General features: G+C 37.5%; 1 non-coding gene across 1 annotated transcript; it reads right to left on the minus strand.

The window, feature by feature from the left end:
• Positions 1 to 446: 446 nt before the first annotated feature.
• TRNAS-UGA (transfer RNA serine (anticodon UGA)) lies at positions 447 to 528 on the minus strand. Its single transcript has one exon. It is a non-coding gene; the product is annotated as a tRNA-Ser (tRNA).
• Between the last annotated feature and the right edge of the window lie 18,300 nt (positions 529 to 18,828).

An 18,828-nucleotide genomic window follows, 5' to 3' on the forward strand; every position in this document is an offset into this window, starting at 1 on the left:
TTAGAAGTTGAACTTTTAAAAGTTTTTATTATCCCATTTCACACCATTTTTGGATGTGGTGGGGGAACCGTTGAAGGTGATTCTGGGATGGAAGGAGAGGTAGCATTAGCCTTGCCATCAGTTTTAATGAGATGATATCTTGTTCTGGCTGTGATAGCCTGAAAATTCCCGGCAATATTTATCTTCATTTTATTTTTATTTTGTGAACAAGGAACAAGATTCTAAAACCGTTAGTTACTATTTAGTATAAAGGGAATAAAGGCTATTCCCACTAGCGTAAACAGCGTATGCTTACAGCACTGACATTTACTGGCTTTTCTTTGAGACATTTAACTTCTCTGCAGTCGAGCCATTTAGCGGGCAGATAGGGGAAATACAGCCGGAAGAGTACGGATTATCGTATGACAGCATCTGTTGGAAGTGGATAAAAAAGCTTCTTCTTTTTCCGCAGCGAGCAGGGTTCGAACCTGCGCGGGGAGACCCCATTGGATTTCAAGTCCAACGCCTTAACCACTCGGCCATCGCTGCCACGGAGAAGACATACAGGCGGAAATCCTTTAGTGTTAAAAGAACTTGGCACATGCGCACCAGCCTCACGAGTGGGCGGGGCTTACAACTTCCGCGAGCTCTGCTGTGTGAGAGGTGGCTGAGGCTGACTGCCCAAATTGCGGGAATTACCCCGTGAACGCGAGGAAATAATAGAAACTGCCTTAAGTAGTTTAAGTAAACGCCTTTAAAGGCGAGTCTTAGAAGCCCTTCCCTGCGCTCGGAAAATCGAAAGTCGCAACCCTGCTTGGCTTCTGGTCTCTGACCTGGTTTTTGCTCTCCCGCTTCCTCACTACGTCACCGAGAAAACTGTGAAACAAAGATTCGTCTCGCTCAGTGCTCCGGGCCCGCGCCCTGGAAAGTTTCTGCGTCTCCGGCTGCGTTTGCCGCGTAGGTCGCGTCGAGCTCTCCTCTGAGAGGGAGGTGTGAGTGAAGGCGTGAGGAGTCGACCGCTGCCTGTGGGCTCGCTTCTCGCAGGCTCCTGCTCATTCAGTCATCTTTCATTCTTCTCCCCACAATGACTCCCTCGTTGCTGAGCCCTACTGGAAGAAATCGTGTCCCGAGTGTTTCCCAAGCTTTCTCAAGTGATGGGGAGACTTGCAGGTGGTTTGAGAACAAAGTTCTGTGCATTAGGTCTGCATTTTACCTTTAAATGCCATTAATTTCCTCCCTTGTTAAGTGTAGCTACTGTGCTAGGTGCTTTATTTCCGTTATTTCGTTAAAGTTCTCAGAACCGGGTAGGTCTGTACTATGGTCGCTCACCTCAGAGAATGAGGCGGGGAACGAGGCACGGGAATTGGCGCTGGTGATAACCAGGGCGCACGCGCAGCTCCGTAGCACGTGGCGCCCCGAGAGCCCCAAGTTGTTTGTTGATGGAAGATTTCCAGAAAACAGTAGGAGCCTTTTACTATTTTAAGTATTTGTAACTGTTCAGGGGAACTTCATCTTTCTCATAATGTTACGTTTCATATTAAGGCAGGAAGGCAAATCCTTGCCCTTGGGAAGGCCAGATGTTAAGTGACCTCACTTGATATTTGGGTGAATTTTCTTGAGACTTTTAAGTACCGTTTCTCTTAACTAAATAAAGGTGCTAAGTGTCTAGATCCATTTAATTGTGGAAGGAGAGCAAAATACCTGGGAATTGTAAGAATAAGTTTTATCTAATTTGAGATTTTGCTTTTAGAAATTTTCTCTTTTTGTTTTTAATTTGGGAGAGCTACACGGTGGTCTCCATTTCTCTATGAATATTATATGGGAGCAGTGTTATTCCTGACATTCCCAGGAATAAACTTTATCTATATGAACATTACTTGCACTTTTCCAATAGGATACTATCCAAGAAGAAGTAAAGTTTTGTCTTTTTTCTTTTTATCTCTTAGATTCTATGTGTGCTGAGATAACCTATAATTTAATCTTACTATTTTATTAGTTGTATCTTGAAGTCTTTTAAAAATTCCTATCTTCTGTGCAGTTGAAGGATAATATTTAATGGAAAGTTCTATTACTCTTCCTTAACTTCCCCTTCCTCTTTTAAGAATTTTCTTCACTTGCCTAAAAGCTTGACAGTAATGGGAATTGATTATGGTTAAAATAGTTCAATCAGAAATTCTACTGAGGTTTACTTATTTTTTTTTGGTGAGGGGAAAGGAAGACAGCAAAGGAAAAGAATATATTACAAAGTTAATGTGTATTTGTTAAGAACATTTGTGATTAATTTTTCTTTGCAGCATTTCAAAAGTGAAATGCCTAGATTTAACATTTAACTTTCCGCTTATTTGAGTTATTGTAGGCTTTTAAAAAAATCAAATTGCCTTTTTTTTTTTTTTTGCGGTACGCGGGCCTCTCACTGTTGTGGCCTCTCCCGTTGCGGAGCACAGGCTCTGGACGCGCAGACTCAGCGGCCGTGGCTCACGGGCCCAGCCACTCCGCGGCATGTGGGACCTTCCCGGACCGGGGCACGAACCCGTGTCCGCTGCATCGGCAGGCAGACTCTCTCAACCACTGCGCCACCAGGGAAGCCCTCCCCTAGAATTTTAATAAATCAGAATTTTAATGCTGGAAGAAACATTAAAGCTAGTCCAATCCTTTTATTTACAGATAGGAAACTGTGGCCCATGAGTGGTTGCCCAAGGTCACATAGCTAATTAGTGCAGATTCAAGACTATAATTTGTTATATTAGCCTAGTGTTCATGCTAGATTTTGTTGCCCTCATGTATTCTTTGTTAGTCTCTGGCTCAGTGGCATGTAGATCTAGAAGTGTGTATATGGCAGGAGAGAGAGCCAACGGTAGGGGAGAGTTGTGAGTTGAATGTTGAAAGCCTATGAGATGTCAGATGCTGAATATATTGTGGTGGATGATTTTTGTTCTTTTTTCCAGTATCCATCCTCCCAACGGGTAATGACACTTCAATTGCACTTAAGGAGGACCACCCCTCCCCACTGGATGCAAACTTACTTCGCCTGTTAATCAAGGTATCCCACCCTGCTCTGGGTAAGGGGTGGGCATGTGACTTATATTGGTTTTCTGTTGTTGCATAATAAATTACCACAAACTTAGTGGCATAAAACAACATGAATTTATTATCTTACAGTTTCTGTGGTTCAGGAGTGTTGTCGTGGGTTGACTGTGTCCTCTGCTCAGGGTCTTTTACCAGTTTTCAAGGGGCTGACTGAGACTTTGGTCTCATGTAAGGCTTGGGGCTCTCTTCGAAGATCACTGCTTGTTACCAGAATTCAGTTCTTGTGGTTGCAGGACTTGTTGGCTGTCAGTGGAGGACCTTTTTGAGTTCCTAGAGGCTTCCCATTGTACCTTGCCATGTGGCCCTCTCTACAGCATGGTAGTTGGCTTCTTCAAGGCAGCAGGAGAATTGCTTTCTAGTCTACTACAGTAGAGTTTTATATAATATGATGTAATCACAGCGGTGACTATTCATCATATCACAAATCCTGCTCAAGTGAGGAGGATTCTATAGGCTGTGTACAGGATGGGCAGGGATCTTGGGGGCTATCTTTGAATCCTGCCCACCACACAACTCAAGCTGGGCCAGTCAGAGTCTCTCAGAATCCCTGTTCTTGCCATTACACGATTGTATTTTTATGGGCACCCTACACAACACAGTCACATAGTAACCAGTGAGAGGTGATCAGAGTGTGGAACTTTAAACTTAGCTGCCTTGTATGCTTTTGTACTTGATTTGAAAGGAGTAGAGTTGGCAACAACTGCAGAGTTTGAGAGGCTTAGCCACCATTGACAATTCTTGATTTTAATTCTGTATTGATTGGAGAATAACTCTAGCTGTACATTTGTGACAACATATATAAGGGGCTTAGTTCAGGTTAGACAAAAAAAATTACTAAGTTATTGGCAACAAAACCCTCATGAAGGTTTAGTTGTTAAATTACAGGCATCATGAAAAGCGATGGAAATGATTATCATGGAATTACTACATTGCAAATGACTGTACTTTTGAAGTCTAAGCAATTAGTTGTGGATAGCTTTTTGGTCATTATATTGCTTATACATACATGTTTTAAGAAGACTGGAGATTTATCCTAGTCAGGACTAGAGCAGCTTATTTATAGGATTTTCCTACCTAATCAGTCCTCTAATGCCATGACCAATTAAGAAATACAGTCAAGATTGATGGAATCGTCTTTCCTTAAAGGATATGATGCCGGTGTGATATTCAGCCTTGAGTTCTCCAAGGTAGTATCCACTGATTTTGGAACAGCAGAGATCCGGACCTACCAAAGACATCTTAATCTACTGCCCAGTTAAATATCAAAAGGGCAGAATACATTTATTAAGGATGAGATCTTATACCCAGCTTATTTATAAGAACTGAATTGATGCCTTATAAAACTCCCTGGACTGGTTCTATCTATAGAATTGATGGTTCTGGGGTTTCCAGGTGGTTTATTTATAAAGACAACTGAAATTATAAACAGAGATCATAAAAATAATTTTAAGAATTATATCAAAATACAGGTATGATCATTGGATTATGGTTAAAATTGACTGGGAAACAACTAGACTCACAGACCAGTTTTCTTATAACTTTAAGGAATTATAACTATAACACTGTCCTGCTTCTTTATAAAAGAATGCTGTCTGTTATTAATTCTGATTTCTCTTTGGGGCTATTAAATTATATAGGAAAATCAAGTGTTGACCTTAGGGAGTTCATCTATGCTCACACATTAAATATACAAACATGTCTCCTAAAGCCATGTTTTGGGAGTTTTTGTTGAATAGCAATACATAACTAATGAATTCAGTCCCCCCACCCCATAACTAGATTCCTTTGCTCTCCCTTCCATGTTTCTATCAAATGTTTCCTGTTCACCCAGCATGTGGGAGAGTACTCATGATTCATGAAAATGCCTAGTACAGTGCTTAATTTTTTAGTAGGTACTTGATACTTGATAGTTCTCTTTTTATTATGAAAACAATATAATAATGTTGATAAAAAGTTTGAAAAAATAGAAAAAACTCAACCTGACCCACCTAAGCCTTTTTTTTGTTTTGTATTTCTACTTTGTCTTTCTCCTTATACTTACATATGTTTTTGCATAGTTTTTTTTTTTTAAAGGAATTTTGCCTTTTTACAAAAAAATTTTATTTATTTATTTATGGCTGTGTTGGCTCTTCGTTTCTGTGCGAGGGCTTTCTCTAGCTGCGGCAAGTGGGGGCCACTCCTCAACGCGGTGCGTGGGCCTCTCACTATGGCGGCCTCTCTTGTTGCAGAGCACAGACTCCACATGCGCAGGCTCAGTAATTGTGGCTCACGGGTCTAGTTGCTCCGCGGCATGTGGGATCCTCCCAGACCAGGGCTTGAAACCTTGTCCCCTGCATTGACAGGCAGACTCTTAACCACTGCGCCACCAGGGAAGCCCTTTGCATAGTTTTAATTGTGTGTGTTTGATGGTTTTTCTGCTTTTGTTTTATAGAGATAGATTCATGTAACATAAAATTGACCATTTTAACCGTTAAAGTGTACACTGCAGGGGCTTCCAGTACATTCATGATGTGCAACCATCACCATTATCTACTACAGAACATTTTCATCATTCTAGAAGGAAACCCTGTACCCATTAAGCACTCATTCCCCACTTCTCCACTCTCTCCATTCTCTGCCAATCACTAATCTGTTTTCTGCCTCTATGGGTTTGCCTGCTCTGTACATTGCATATAAATGGAATCATGTGATGTGTGGATTTTTGTGTCCAGGTTTTCACTTAGCATGATGTTTTCAAGGTTCATATGTGGTTATACAATGTATCACTACTTCATTTCTTTATTTTTGTGTGTTTGTTTTGACAATAATTTACTGTGTTGCCTTTAAAAATTGTGATAAAATATGCATAACATAAAATATGCCATTTTAACTATTTTTAAATGTACAATTGAGGGGCATTGAGTACAATTACAGTGTTGTACAACCATCACCACTATCCATTTCCAGAACTTTTTCATCATTCCAAATGGAAATTCAGTACCTATTAAATATTCTTCCCTCCCTCCAGCCCCTGGTAACCTCTGTTTTCCTTTCTGTCTGTATAGGTATCTCGTATAAGTAGAATCATACCATATTTATCCTTTTGTATCTGGCTTATTTCACTTAATATTTCCAAGGTTTATCCATCTTGCAGCATGTATCATAATTTCCTTTCTTTTTTGGCGGAATAATATTCCATTGTATGTATATAGCACCACATTTTGTTTATCCATTTGTCTAATGATGGATACTTGGGTTGTTTCTATCTTTTGCTTGTTGTGAATAACGCTGCTGTCAACATTGGTGTACAAGTATCACTTCATTTCTTTTTAAGGTTGAATAATATTCCATTGAATAGGTATACTGCATTTTGTTTATCTACTCACCATTGGGTTGTTTCTACTTTTTGGCTATAATTATGAATAATGCTGCTGTGAGCATTCATGTACAAGCATTTGAACGTCTGTTTTAAGTTCTCATGGGTAGATACCTAGGATTGGAATTGTGGGGTCATAGGGTACTTTTATTTTTAACTCTTTGAGGAACTGCCAAACTGTTTTCCAGTGGCTGCATCATTTTACACTCCCATCAGCAATGTATGAGGGTTCCAATTTTTCTACATTCTAACCAACACTTACTTTCTATTTTTAAAAACTATAGCATCTTAGTAGGTATGAAGTGGTATCTCACTGTAGGTTAGATTTGTGTTTCCCTAATGACTAATGATGTTGAGCTATTTCCATGTGCTTATGGGCCATTAGTGTATCTCCTTTGAAGAAATGTCTATGTAAGTCCTATGCCTATTTTTTAAAATCAAAAAATTAATTGATATATAACATTGTGTAGGTTTAAGGTATACAATGTGTTGATTTGATACATTTATATATTGCAATATGATTACCATCATAGCATTAACTTACATCTCTATAACATCACGTAATTATTATTTCGTTTTTTATGGTGGGAAAAATTAAGATCTAGTCCCTTTGAAATCTGTAATACAGTGTGTTTCCTATAGTCACTATGTTGTGCATTAGATCTTCAGGACTTATTTATCTACTAGTTGCAAGTTTGTTCCCTTAAATAACATCTCCCCAATTTCCCTACCCCCAGCCCCTGGTAACAACTATTCTAGTCTCTATTTTCATGAATACAGCTTTAAAAATATTCCACATATTAGTGATATCATACAGTATTTGTCTTTCTCTGTCTGAGAAAGACATTACTTAACATTATGCCCTCAAGGGCCATCTGTGTTGTCACAGATTCCTTTGCCCATTTTTGAACTAGATTTCTGTGAGGTTCCTTTTTTTGGTGTTAACATAACTTAAAAATATATCATATTCTCTGTTTGTGTCACCGTGGTTTTTGTTTTAATGGTTGCATGATAGTCCGACTGGATGTATTATATTTCATTTTCTTATTGTTTTGTCTCTTACTCTTCCTAATTCAACATCAGTTCCAGACTGTAGATTCTTATATTATCGTGTTTCTATTTTGCACATACACTCTTTCCCAAATTTGAGATACGTTAATGCACCATTTTTCAGAGGGCCCTCTGCAGAACACCTGCACCAGGATTACCCAGGTGAATGTGTGCATGTATGTATCTGTGTGTGCATGGGGGAGCATGTTGAAAATTCACATTTCCAGGCCTTGTTCTAGGCCTTTCATATAAGAATGTGTGGGGACATTGCTCGTCTTTATTTATTGTTTTAAATTTTTTAAATTTTAACTTAAGTTTTAATTTTTTTGGGGGGGACATTGCTTGTCTTTAGAAACAGTGATACATATTACTTGGAGAAATACTACGTACTTTTAATAAAGCTACATTTTTCCATTTACCCTACCTTAAAGATATTTCCATGTTGATATGGTTAGCCAGCTACATCATCACTTTAATGTCCATATTGTAGGACATTTAGATTATTTGTAGTTATTCATGGTTGCAAGCCATGTTGCTTGCTTCCTTGTACACATGCATCTTTAAATACTAGACTGGTTATTTGGGAAAAATCCCTAGATATGCAATTTCTGGTCAAAAGTATGTATTTTTAAAAAGGTATTGGTACTTGTTGTCAAATTGCCCTTCAGAGATGTTTTCCCAATTTGTTTTCACACCAAAAGTGTCTTAGTGTGTGTTTCTCTGCACTCTTGACTTTCTTGTGCCCACACTCTTATCATTCTGCTAAATTTTGATAATAAACAATAAAAAGTATCTTCTTGTTGTTTTGATTAATTAAGTGAATTCTCCTTTATGCAATAGGTAGAATCCTTCATATTATTTTCTTCTGCTAGATTATTCACTCTTTCAAGATCAGATATGTTTTTGAGTCTTATGTTTCTTTGTATGTGTCCTTACTGGAGGCTTGTCCTAGGTAAGCACTCAATAAATTTTTATCTGTTTGATTTGAATTCCCAGCAACAGCAGATTCTTCAACTCTCGCTTCCAGATTCAGCACACGTTATATGATTGTTGATGTTTCAGTCCCATCTGCACACTGATTCTGACCATAGTCGTGGTCCATCTTCACACAGTTCTTAGGTTAATATTTTTTTAAAAAAGACAATTAATTTGAATTAATTAAAATGTAGCATTAATATCTGAACAAAGGTTAAAGGAAGTTTAATTGACTGGCCAGAAAAAGAGAAAGGGAAAGAGTTATTTAATAAGATCTCAACTCTATAAGTGGGTATTACATAAATGATAGAAGGAGCTGAAACTGCTCCTGGAAGAGTTTAGGCTGGATATAATAAAAACAATCCTAGTGTGGTTGTTCTGAGACAAAATAAATTCCCTGGTGGAGGGTAAGTGTTTTCTGAAAATCTGTCTCCTTCTTAATGGTCCAGATGCAGCCTTTTCATGGAAAGGTAAACTTTTAGTCTGAAGGATAGGGACTGTGGCTTCTGCTTTTGTTTTTTAATCTCTTAAGGCCAGTGTCAAATTTAGGTTCTGGCCATGAGGGAGCTCCCAGAATGTTCACTTATAAGTGTTACTAAAACATCAATGGCAAGTAATGGGATGGAGAAGGTGTTTTCCTGAATGGCTCTCAGGAAGAAAAGTAAATATGGTAGGAAGGAGTAAAACACTTGGAGTGATGGGAAGGGCTAATCATGGGGTATTTGTGGGCAACATGCTCCAGTAATGAAAGATGTTGCTGAGATTGGTTCAGGATGGTGGAGTAGAAGGAGGTGCTCTCACTCCCTCTTGCGAGAGCACTGGAATCACAACTAACTGCTGAACATTGACAGGAAGACACTGGAACTCACCAGAAAAGATACCCCACATCCAAAGACAAAGGAGAAGCCACAATGAGATGGTAGGAATGGCGCAATCACAATAAAATCAAATCCCATAACTGCTGGGTGGGTGACTCACGAACTGGAGAACACTTATACCACAGAAGTCCACCCACTGGATTGAAGGTTCTGAGCCCCACGTCAGGCTTCCCAACCTGGGGGTCCAGCAATGGGAGGAGGAATTCCTAGAGAATCAGACTTTGAAGGCTAGCGGGATTTGATTGCAGGACTTTGACAGGACTGGGGGAAAGAGAGACTCCACTCTTGGAGGGCACACACAAAGTAGTGTGCGCATCGGGACCCAGGGGAAGAAGCAGTGACCCCACAGGAGACTGAACTAAACCTACCTGCTAGTGTTGGAGGGTCTCCTGAAGAGGCATGGGGTAGCTTTGTCTCGCCGTGAAGACAAGGACACTAGCAGCAGAACTTCTGGGAGGTACTCCTTGGCGTGAGCCCTCCCAGAGTCCACCATTAGCTCCACCAAAGAACCCGGGTAGGCTCAGTGTTGGGTCACATCAGGCCAAACAAGCAACAGGGAGGGAACCCAGCCCCACCCATCAGAGGAGAAGCGGATTAAAGTTTTACTGAGTTTTGCCCACCAGAGCAACAGGCAGCTCTACCCACCACCAGTCCCTTCCATCAGGAAACTTGCACGAGCCTCTTAGATAGCCTCATTCAGCAGAGGGCAGACAGCAGAAGCAAGAAGTCCTGTAGGCTGTGGAACAAAAACCACATTCACAGAAAGATAGAGAGGATGAAAAGGCAGAGGGCTATGTACCAGATGAAGGAACAAGATGAAACTCCAGAAAAACAACTAAATGAAGTGGAAATAGGCAAGCTTCCAGAAAAAGAATTCAGAATAATGACAGTGAAGATGATCCAGGACCTCAGAAAAAAAATGGAGGCAAAGATCGAGAAGATGCAAGAAATGTTTAACAAAGACCTAGAAGAATTAAAGGACAAACAAACAGAGAAGAACAATACAATAACTGAAATGAAAGTTACACTAGAAGGAATCAATAGCAGAATAACTGAGGCAGAAGAACAAATAAGTGACCTGGAAGACAGAATGGTGGAATTCACTGCCGTGGAACAGAATAAAGAAAAAAGAATGTAAAGAAATGAAGACAGCCTATGAGACCTCTGGGACAACATTAAACGCAACCACATTCACATTATAGGGGTCCCAGAAGGAGAAGAGAGAGAGAAAGGACCCGAGAAGATATTTGAAAAGATTATAGTTGACAACTTCCCTAACATGGGAAAGGAAATAGCCACCCCAGTCCAGGGGGCACAGAGAGTCCCATACAGGATAAACCCAAGGAGAAACATGCCAAGACACATAGTAATCAAATTGGCAAAAATTAAAGAAAAAGAAAAATTATTGAAAGCAGCAAGGGAAAAATGACAAATGACATACAGGGAACTCCCATAAGGTTAACAGCTGATTTCTCAGCAGAAGCTCTACAAGCCAGAAGGGAGTGGCATGACATATTTAAAGTGATGAAAGGGAAGAAGCTACAACCAAGATTACTCTAGCCGGCAAGGATCTCATTCGGATTCAACAGAGAAATCAAAAGCTTTACAGACAAGCAAAAGCTAAGAGAATTCAGCACCACTAAACCAGCTCTCCAACAAATGTTAAAGGAACTTCTGTAAGTGGGAAACACGAGAAGAAAAGGACCTACAAAATCAAACTCAAAACAATTAAGAAAATGGTCATAGAAACATACATATCGATAATTACCTTAAACGTGAATGCATTAGCTGCTCCAACCAAAAGACACATGCTTGCTGAATGGATACAAAAACAAGACCCATATGTATGCTGTCTACAAGAGACCAACTTCAGACTTAGGGCCACATACAGACTGAAAGTGAGGGGTGGAAAAAGATATTCCATGCAAATGGAAATCAAAAGAAAGCTGTAGTAGCAATACTCATATCAGATAAAATAGACTTTAAAATAAAGAATGTTACAAGGGAGAAGGAAGGACAGTACATAATGATCAAGGGATCAATCCAAGAAGAAGATATAACAATTATAAATATATATGCATCCAACATAGGAGCACTTCAATATATAAGGCAACTGCTAACAGCTATAAAATAGGAAATCAACAGTAACACAACACTAATGGGGGACTTTAACACCTCGCACCAATGGACAGATCATCCAAACAGAAAATTAATGAGGAAACACAAGCTTTAAATGACACAATAGACCAGATAGATTTAATTGATATTTACAGGACATTCCACCCAAAAACAGCAGGTTACATTTTCTTCTCAAGTGTGCATGGAACATTCTCTAGGGTAGATCACATCTTGGGTCACAAATGAAGCCTCAGTAGAGTTAAAAAAATTGAAATCCTATCAATCATCTTTTCTGACCACAATGCTCTGAGATTAGAAATGAATTACGGGAAAAAAAGGTAAAAAATACAAACACATGGAGGCTAAACAATACATTACTAAATAACCAAGAGATCACTGAAGAAGTCAAGGGGGAAATCAAAAAATACATAGAGACAAATGCCAATGAAAACACGACGATCCAAAACCTATGGGATGCAGCAAAAGCAGTTCTAAGAGGGAAGTTTATAGCATTACAAGCCTACCTCAAGAAACAAGAAAAATCTCAAATAAACAATCTAACCTTACACCTAAAGGAACTAGAGAAAGAAGAACAAACAAAACCAAAAGTTAGCAGAAGGAAAGAAATCATAAAGATCAGAGCAGAAACAAATGAAATAGAAACAAAGAAAACAATAGCAAAGATCCATAAAACTAAAAGCTGGTTCTTTGAGAAGATAAACAAAATTGACAAACCATTAGCCAGACTCATCAAGAAAAAGAGGGAGAGAACTCAAATCAATAAAATTAGAAATGAAAAAGGAGAAGTTACAACAGTCACCACAGAAATACAAAGCATCCTGAGACTACTACAAACAACTCTATGCCAATAAAATGGACAAACTGGAAAAAATGGACAAATTCTTAGAAAGGTATGACCTTCCAAGACTGAACCTGGAAGAAATAGAAAATATGAACAGACCAATCACAAGTAATGAAATTGAAACTGTGATTAAAAATCTTCCAAGAAACAAAAGTCCAGGGCCAGATGGCTTCACAGGCAAATTCTATCAAACATTTCGAGAAGAGCTAACACCCATCCTTCTCAAGCTCTTCCAAAAGATTGCAGAGGAAGGAACACCCCCAAACTCATTCTGTGAGGCCACCATCACCCTGATATCAAAACCAGATAAAGATAGTACAAAAAAAGAAAATTCCAGACCAATATCACTGGTGAATATAGGTGCAAAAATCCTCAACAAAATACTAGCAAACAGAATCCAACAACACGTTAAAAAGATCATACACCATGATGAAGTGGGATTGATCCCAGGGATGCAAGGATTCTTCAATATATGCATATCAATCAATGTGATACACCATATTAACAAATTGAAGAATAAAAACCTTACGATCATCTCAATAGATGCAGAAAAAGCTTTTGACAAAATTCATCACCATTTATGATAAAAACCCTCCAGAAAGTAGGCATAGAGGGAAGTTACCTAAACATAATAAAGGCCATATATGACAAACCCACAGTGAACATCATTCTCAGTGGTGAAAAACTGAAACCATTTCCTCTAAGATCTGCAACAAGACAAGGATGTCCACTCTCACCACTCTTATTCAACATAGTTTTGGAAGTCCTAGCTACGGCAATCAGAGAAGCAAAAGAAATAAAAGGAATACAAATTGGAAAAGAAGAAGTAACACTGTCACTGTTTGCAGATGACATGATACTATACATAGAGAATCCTAAAGATGCCACCAGAAAACTACTAGAGCTAATCAATGAATTTGGTAAAGTTGCAGGATACAAAATTAATGCACAGAAATCTCTTGCATTCCTATACACTAAGGATGAAAAATCTGAAAGAGAAATTAAGGAAACACTGCCATTTACCATTGCAACAAAAAGAATAAAATACTTAGGAATAAACCTACCTAGGTAGACATAAGACCTGTATGCAGAAAACTATAAGACACTGATGACAGAAATTAAAGATGATACAAATCGATGGAGAGATATACCATGTTCTTGGATTGGAAGAATCAATATTTTGAAAATGACTATACTACCCAAAGCAATCTACAAATTCAATACAATCCCTATTAAATTACCAGTGGCATTTTTTACGGAACTAGAACAAAAAATCTTAAAATTTGTATGGAGACACAAAAGACCCCAAATAGCTAAAGCAGTCTTGAGGGAAAAAAACGGAGTTGGAGGAACCAGACTCCCTGACTTCAGACTATAGTATAAAGCTACAGTAATCAAGACAATATGGTACTGGCACAAAAACATATATATCAATGGAACAGAATAGAAAGCCCAGAGATAAACGCACGTACCTATGGTCAACTAATCTATGACAAAGAGGCAAGGATATACAATGGAGAAAAGACAGTGTCTTCAATAAGTGGTGCTGGGAATACTGGACAGCCACATGTAAAAGAATGAAATTAGAACAATTCCTAACACAAAGCACAAAAATAAACTCAAAATGGATTAGAGATCTAAATGTAAGACACTATAAAACTCTTAGAGGAAAACATAGGAAGAACACTCTTTGACATAAATCGCAACCAGATTTTTTGGGTCCACTTCCTAGACTAATGGAAATAAAAACAAAAATAAACAAATGGGACCTAATGAAACTTCAAAGCTTTTGCAAAGCAAAGGAAACTACAAACAAGATGAAAAGACAGCCCTCAGAATGGGAGAAAATATTTGCAAACGAATCAATGGACAAAGGATTAATCTCCAAAATATATAAACAGCTCAATATTAAAAAAACAAACAACCCAATCCAAGAATGGGCAGAAGACCTAAATAGACATTTCTCCAAAGAAGACATACAGATGGCCAAGAAGGACATGAAAAGCTGCTCAACATCACCAATTATTAGAGAAATGCAAATCAAAACTACAATGAGGTATCACCTCACGCCAGTTAGAATGGGTATCATCAGAAAATCTACAAACAACAAATGCTATAGAGGGTGTGGAGAAAAGCGAACCCTCTTGCACTGTTGGTGGGAATGTAAATTGATATAGCAACTATGGAGAACAGTATGGAGGTTCCTTAAAAAACAAAATAGAATTATCATATGACTCAGCAATCCCACAACTGGGCATATACCCAGGGAAAACCATAATTCAGAAAGACATAAGCACCCCAGTGTTCATCGCAGCACTGTTTACAATAGCTAGGTCATGGAAGCAATCTAAATGCCCATTGACAGATGAATAGATAAAGAAGAAGTGGTACATATATACAATGGAACATTACTCATCCATAAAAAGGAACGAAACTGGGTCATTTGTAGAGACGTGGATGAATATAGAGACTCATACAGAACGAAATAAGTCAGAAAGAGAGAAACAAATATCGTATATTAACACATATATGTGGAACCTAGAAAAATGGTACAGATGAACTGGTTTGCAGGGCAGAAATTGAGACACAGATGTAGAGAACAAATGCAAGGACATCAAGGGGGTGGTGGTGGTGATGTGATGAATTGTGAGATTGGGATTGACACATATACACTAATGTATAAAATGGATAACTAATAAGAGCCTGCTGTTTAAAAAAATAAATAAAATTCAAAAAGAAAAAAAATTATGTTGCTAAACTACTTTCTAAGGAAGGTGTGTCCAGTAGGTACTTTTCAAGGAAGGTGAGTCCAACTCTTCCTTTGCTAAGGGGCAAGTACAAGTTTAGGGCCAGTACTGAATTGTTTCTAGCAATAGAAGAGAATACATATCACCAGAAGTCCTCCTTGTGGCCCTTCTCCAAGGAGAGAACAGCCTCTTCCCTAAATGTTGAATAAAGGCACTGAGGTGGGATATGGATGTGATCTCAGGAATGGAGAGCAGGTTGAGGGTGAGTGTTGAGGGATACAGAATTCCACTGTAGATGTATATTATATTTGAAATGCCTTTGACACATTCAAATAGATTTATCATGATTTGACTTGGTACCCTTTCAGGAAAAATCAAATCTTTTGAACTGGAAGTATAATAGCAACTTGTCATAGAAAATTTATGTGGGCCAGTTCATTTTTTAATCTCAGCTTTTTCAAAACTGAATTTTACTGATTTTTAAATTAAAAATTTAAATATATGTAATACAGGTACATGTGTAACTCATTACAATTTCTACTGCATTATTATTTTTTATTTTTGAGCAAGTATCTGTATTACATAGCTAAACATTTATATTTTTAGCTATGTAATAGGCAACAGGGGACTGTGAACCCACTATTGTTCCCATCTTGGTGCGTTTCTCCCATAAACACTCTCCCAGGTTTGGTGTGTTTGCTGTCTGATCATTTAGGAGCTGGACTTGTTTGCTCAACTGTACAATTTTAATGGAGTCTTGAGAGGGAGAGAAGATAAGGGTGTGATCAATTTGCCATCCTTAACTTATTTCTTAATATTTTCTTTATAAGTTACAATGCACAGTTTTAATACTCAGGTCTTATAGAGTTACATGGACAAATGAAAAGATAATGAGAAACTAACATGTTGTGAGAGAGACTGTAAGTTAGAAGAAATTTTATCTAATTTTATACTCTGTGAGAATATCTCAATTACAAAAGTGCTGCCCAAATTTTGTGTTGTTGGCTTATTATTCGAGTAAATATGTAATAAGTAAGGCCATTGTATCACTGATGGGCTCTTATTTATTTATTTATTTTTATCTTAAAGCAGAGTACATTTTTAATTAGGAAGTTGTATCAATAAGTGCTTAGAACACATAAAGTGGCTTCTCAGTTTGGGTGAAATTAGTAACATAAGGTTTTTACTCATCAAGAAGATAAAGTAAACAATGGTTGTAAAAATTATGATTTTTGAGATTTTATGACACTTTCTTTTCTAAGACTATGTACCACTCAGATATATGCGTAAAGTTTTACTCAGAAATTTTTGAAAATTTCTCTAGAATTATGAATACTGTGCGAAGTCAGACTGGGACTGTCCCTCCAAGAGATAAGGGAGAGTAGATGAAGAAACAGGTGGGTGGGAGACACCAATCAAATTAAATACTTTTGTGAGGTTAGCATTCAAGATTATTTGGCCATAGGGTTATACATAAGAAAGCTAACATTTTCCTTTTAAAAGTTTTTTTCGTCTTCTAATATGCCAGGAGAAAGAATCTTAAAAGGGCTTGGAAATTGTGAAAGTTGTGCTGAGTTTTGGTTTTGCTTTTAGATATTTTTTTAATTGACGTGAAATTGACAAAACAAAAATCAACCATTTTAAAGTGAACAATTCAGTGTATTTAGTACACTCACAGTGTTGTGCAACCATCACCACTATCCAGTTCCAAAACAGTTTTATCATCCCCAAAAGATTACCAAATCTTGATACTGATTCTTTTCTTAGGACATAAACTTGTACATTGGCTTCAAAATTTAGCTTAATATATCAGCCACTGTGGAAACCAGCCAATTTATTATATTCTGACCATTCAGTTCCTTCAGAACTGTACTGTACACAGTTTATATTTTCTTATCAGAAAATCATAATATTAATGTCCTTCCTTCCTATTGTGTTCTTTGAATCTAGCAATGTAGAAATTAAACTAGAACATAGTATTCAAAAATTAGATTACCATTGTCTTTATTGTTTTTTGTTTTAGTATATTTAGAAGTGTACTGCTACAGGACTTTGAAAACGTAGGCTACAGAGTAGGCATATCTCATAAAGAAATGGTTCGTTTAACAAATAAGTTAATGGATCTGTAAATGTTTCTGCTTTTTTTTTTTTTTTAAACCAGCACATTATACTCTCATTTGTCACATGCTATAGGATGATCATCATTGTCATTCCATGATGGAGATTCTCCTTTGAACAGGGCTTAAAGTGGGTGGCATTTCATGGAGAATAATTTCTGGTACCATTGGTTGGGGTGGGGGTGGGGAATAGAAGAAAAGGGAGTAGGGAAGGGGGGGTGGAGTAGGGAAGGGAGTAGGGAGACTGCTTTTATCTTTTCATTTTCTCCTAAAACTCTATTTTTAAAAATTAGATTGCCTTCAAATTCCTGCTTTTCTTATTAACAGCTGTTTGTTTATTTTGTAAATGAGATTTAGAAATTAATAAGGAAGCTTCAAAGGAAGCAACGTTCTCTCTGGAAAGCAGATTCTCGCCAGCTTTGGTTAGTTGTGGGTAGCAGTTAAGCCAAATTTGTTGTCTTATTCTGTCAATCAAATATACAGATTGTATACTTCTACAAATTTTAGAAAATACGATCTATACAGTTTTAAACATTGGTCTTTTTTGGACTTAACATTATGGAATAAGCATTATTCCATAAAAGTACTTCGTAAATGTCATTAAAAGTATGTTGCTGCTTAAAAGTTCATAATTTCATTCTGTTTATTTTCCACATTTGTACTGTGGAAGGTTATCTTTTTAGAAGGAGAGAGGAGGGAGCAGTTCCTTGCCTGCAGTATTATTTTTGAATATACTTACTAATATCTTCTCATGTTGTCAAAGAGGCATAGACAAATTTGGTAAAACTGTGAAGCAGGCAATTTTTGGTGTTTAAAAATGATAATTAATTACAATTTTGTGTTTTTCATTTCACGTCTTTTCCTTTTGTGACCTCCTTTTAGGAGTGTGTACTTCCCATCTCCTCAGTTTACTGACCCTTTTGCTGCTCAGTGTCTCATTCTTCTGGTCTGGTCCTTTTTGATTCACTTCTTCCATTAAATATTTTCACAGGGTTTTCAGGTCCTATCTTAAAGCCTTTAAAGGCAGGAATTTGGAGACTATGATAAATAATTGAAGAAGGTATTTTCCTTTTCCTTGCCTTTAATCTCAGCATAGAGGTGCTTGCTTACTTGAGTTTAGGGGTTAATAGAGGGCCTGTGGAATCAGGTAAACCATCTCTCCACTTATTAGCTTTCTGTCTTTGGCAAACAAATACCTTTGAGCTTAGACTAGCTAATCTAACAGCCTAATAATCTAACAGTATCTAATTTAGAAATGTGAGCATTACATTATATCTAAATTATAATTTATAGATGTGAGCATTACTTTATATCTAAAGTGCTAGTATAATGTCTGACATAATACATCTTCAATAACTGTTAGATATTACTTTTAGAGGTGCTATTAGTGTTTGTTTAACTCTAGAGCCATCTTTGTACAGTTGCTGAGATTCCTGGTTTTAGCTCTTCATTTTTGTGACTAATAATGCTTAAATTGTTTATATTTCATGTTAATGGAAAACTGGCTCTACTTTTCCCTACATTTACATTTAAACTTTAAAATTTTATGGAAAAGATGTTTTAAGAAGGCATTATCTCAGATTCCTGTTTAATTTTTCTTTTTTTAAAACTCAAACGTATAAAAAACTGTTTTTCAGACAAAATTATCTTTGGTAGTTTT

Source organism: Pseudorca crassidens, chromosome 16 (genome assembly GCF_039906515.1).
Source record: "Pseudorca crassidens isolate mPseCra1 chromosome 16, mPseCra1.hap1, whole genome shotgun sequence".
NCBI classification, from domain to species: Eukaryota; Metazoa; Chordata; class Mammalia; order Artiodactyla; family Delphinidae; genus Pseudorca; species Pseudorca crassidens.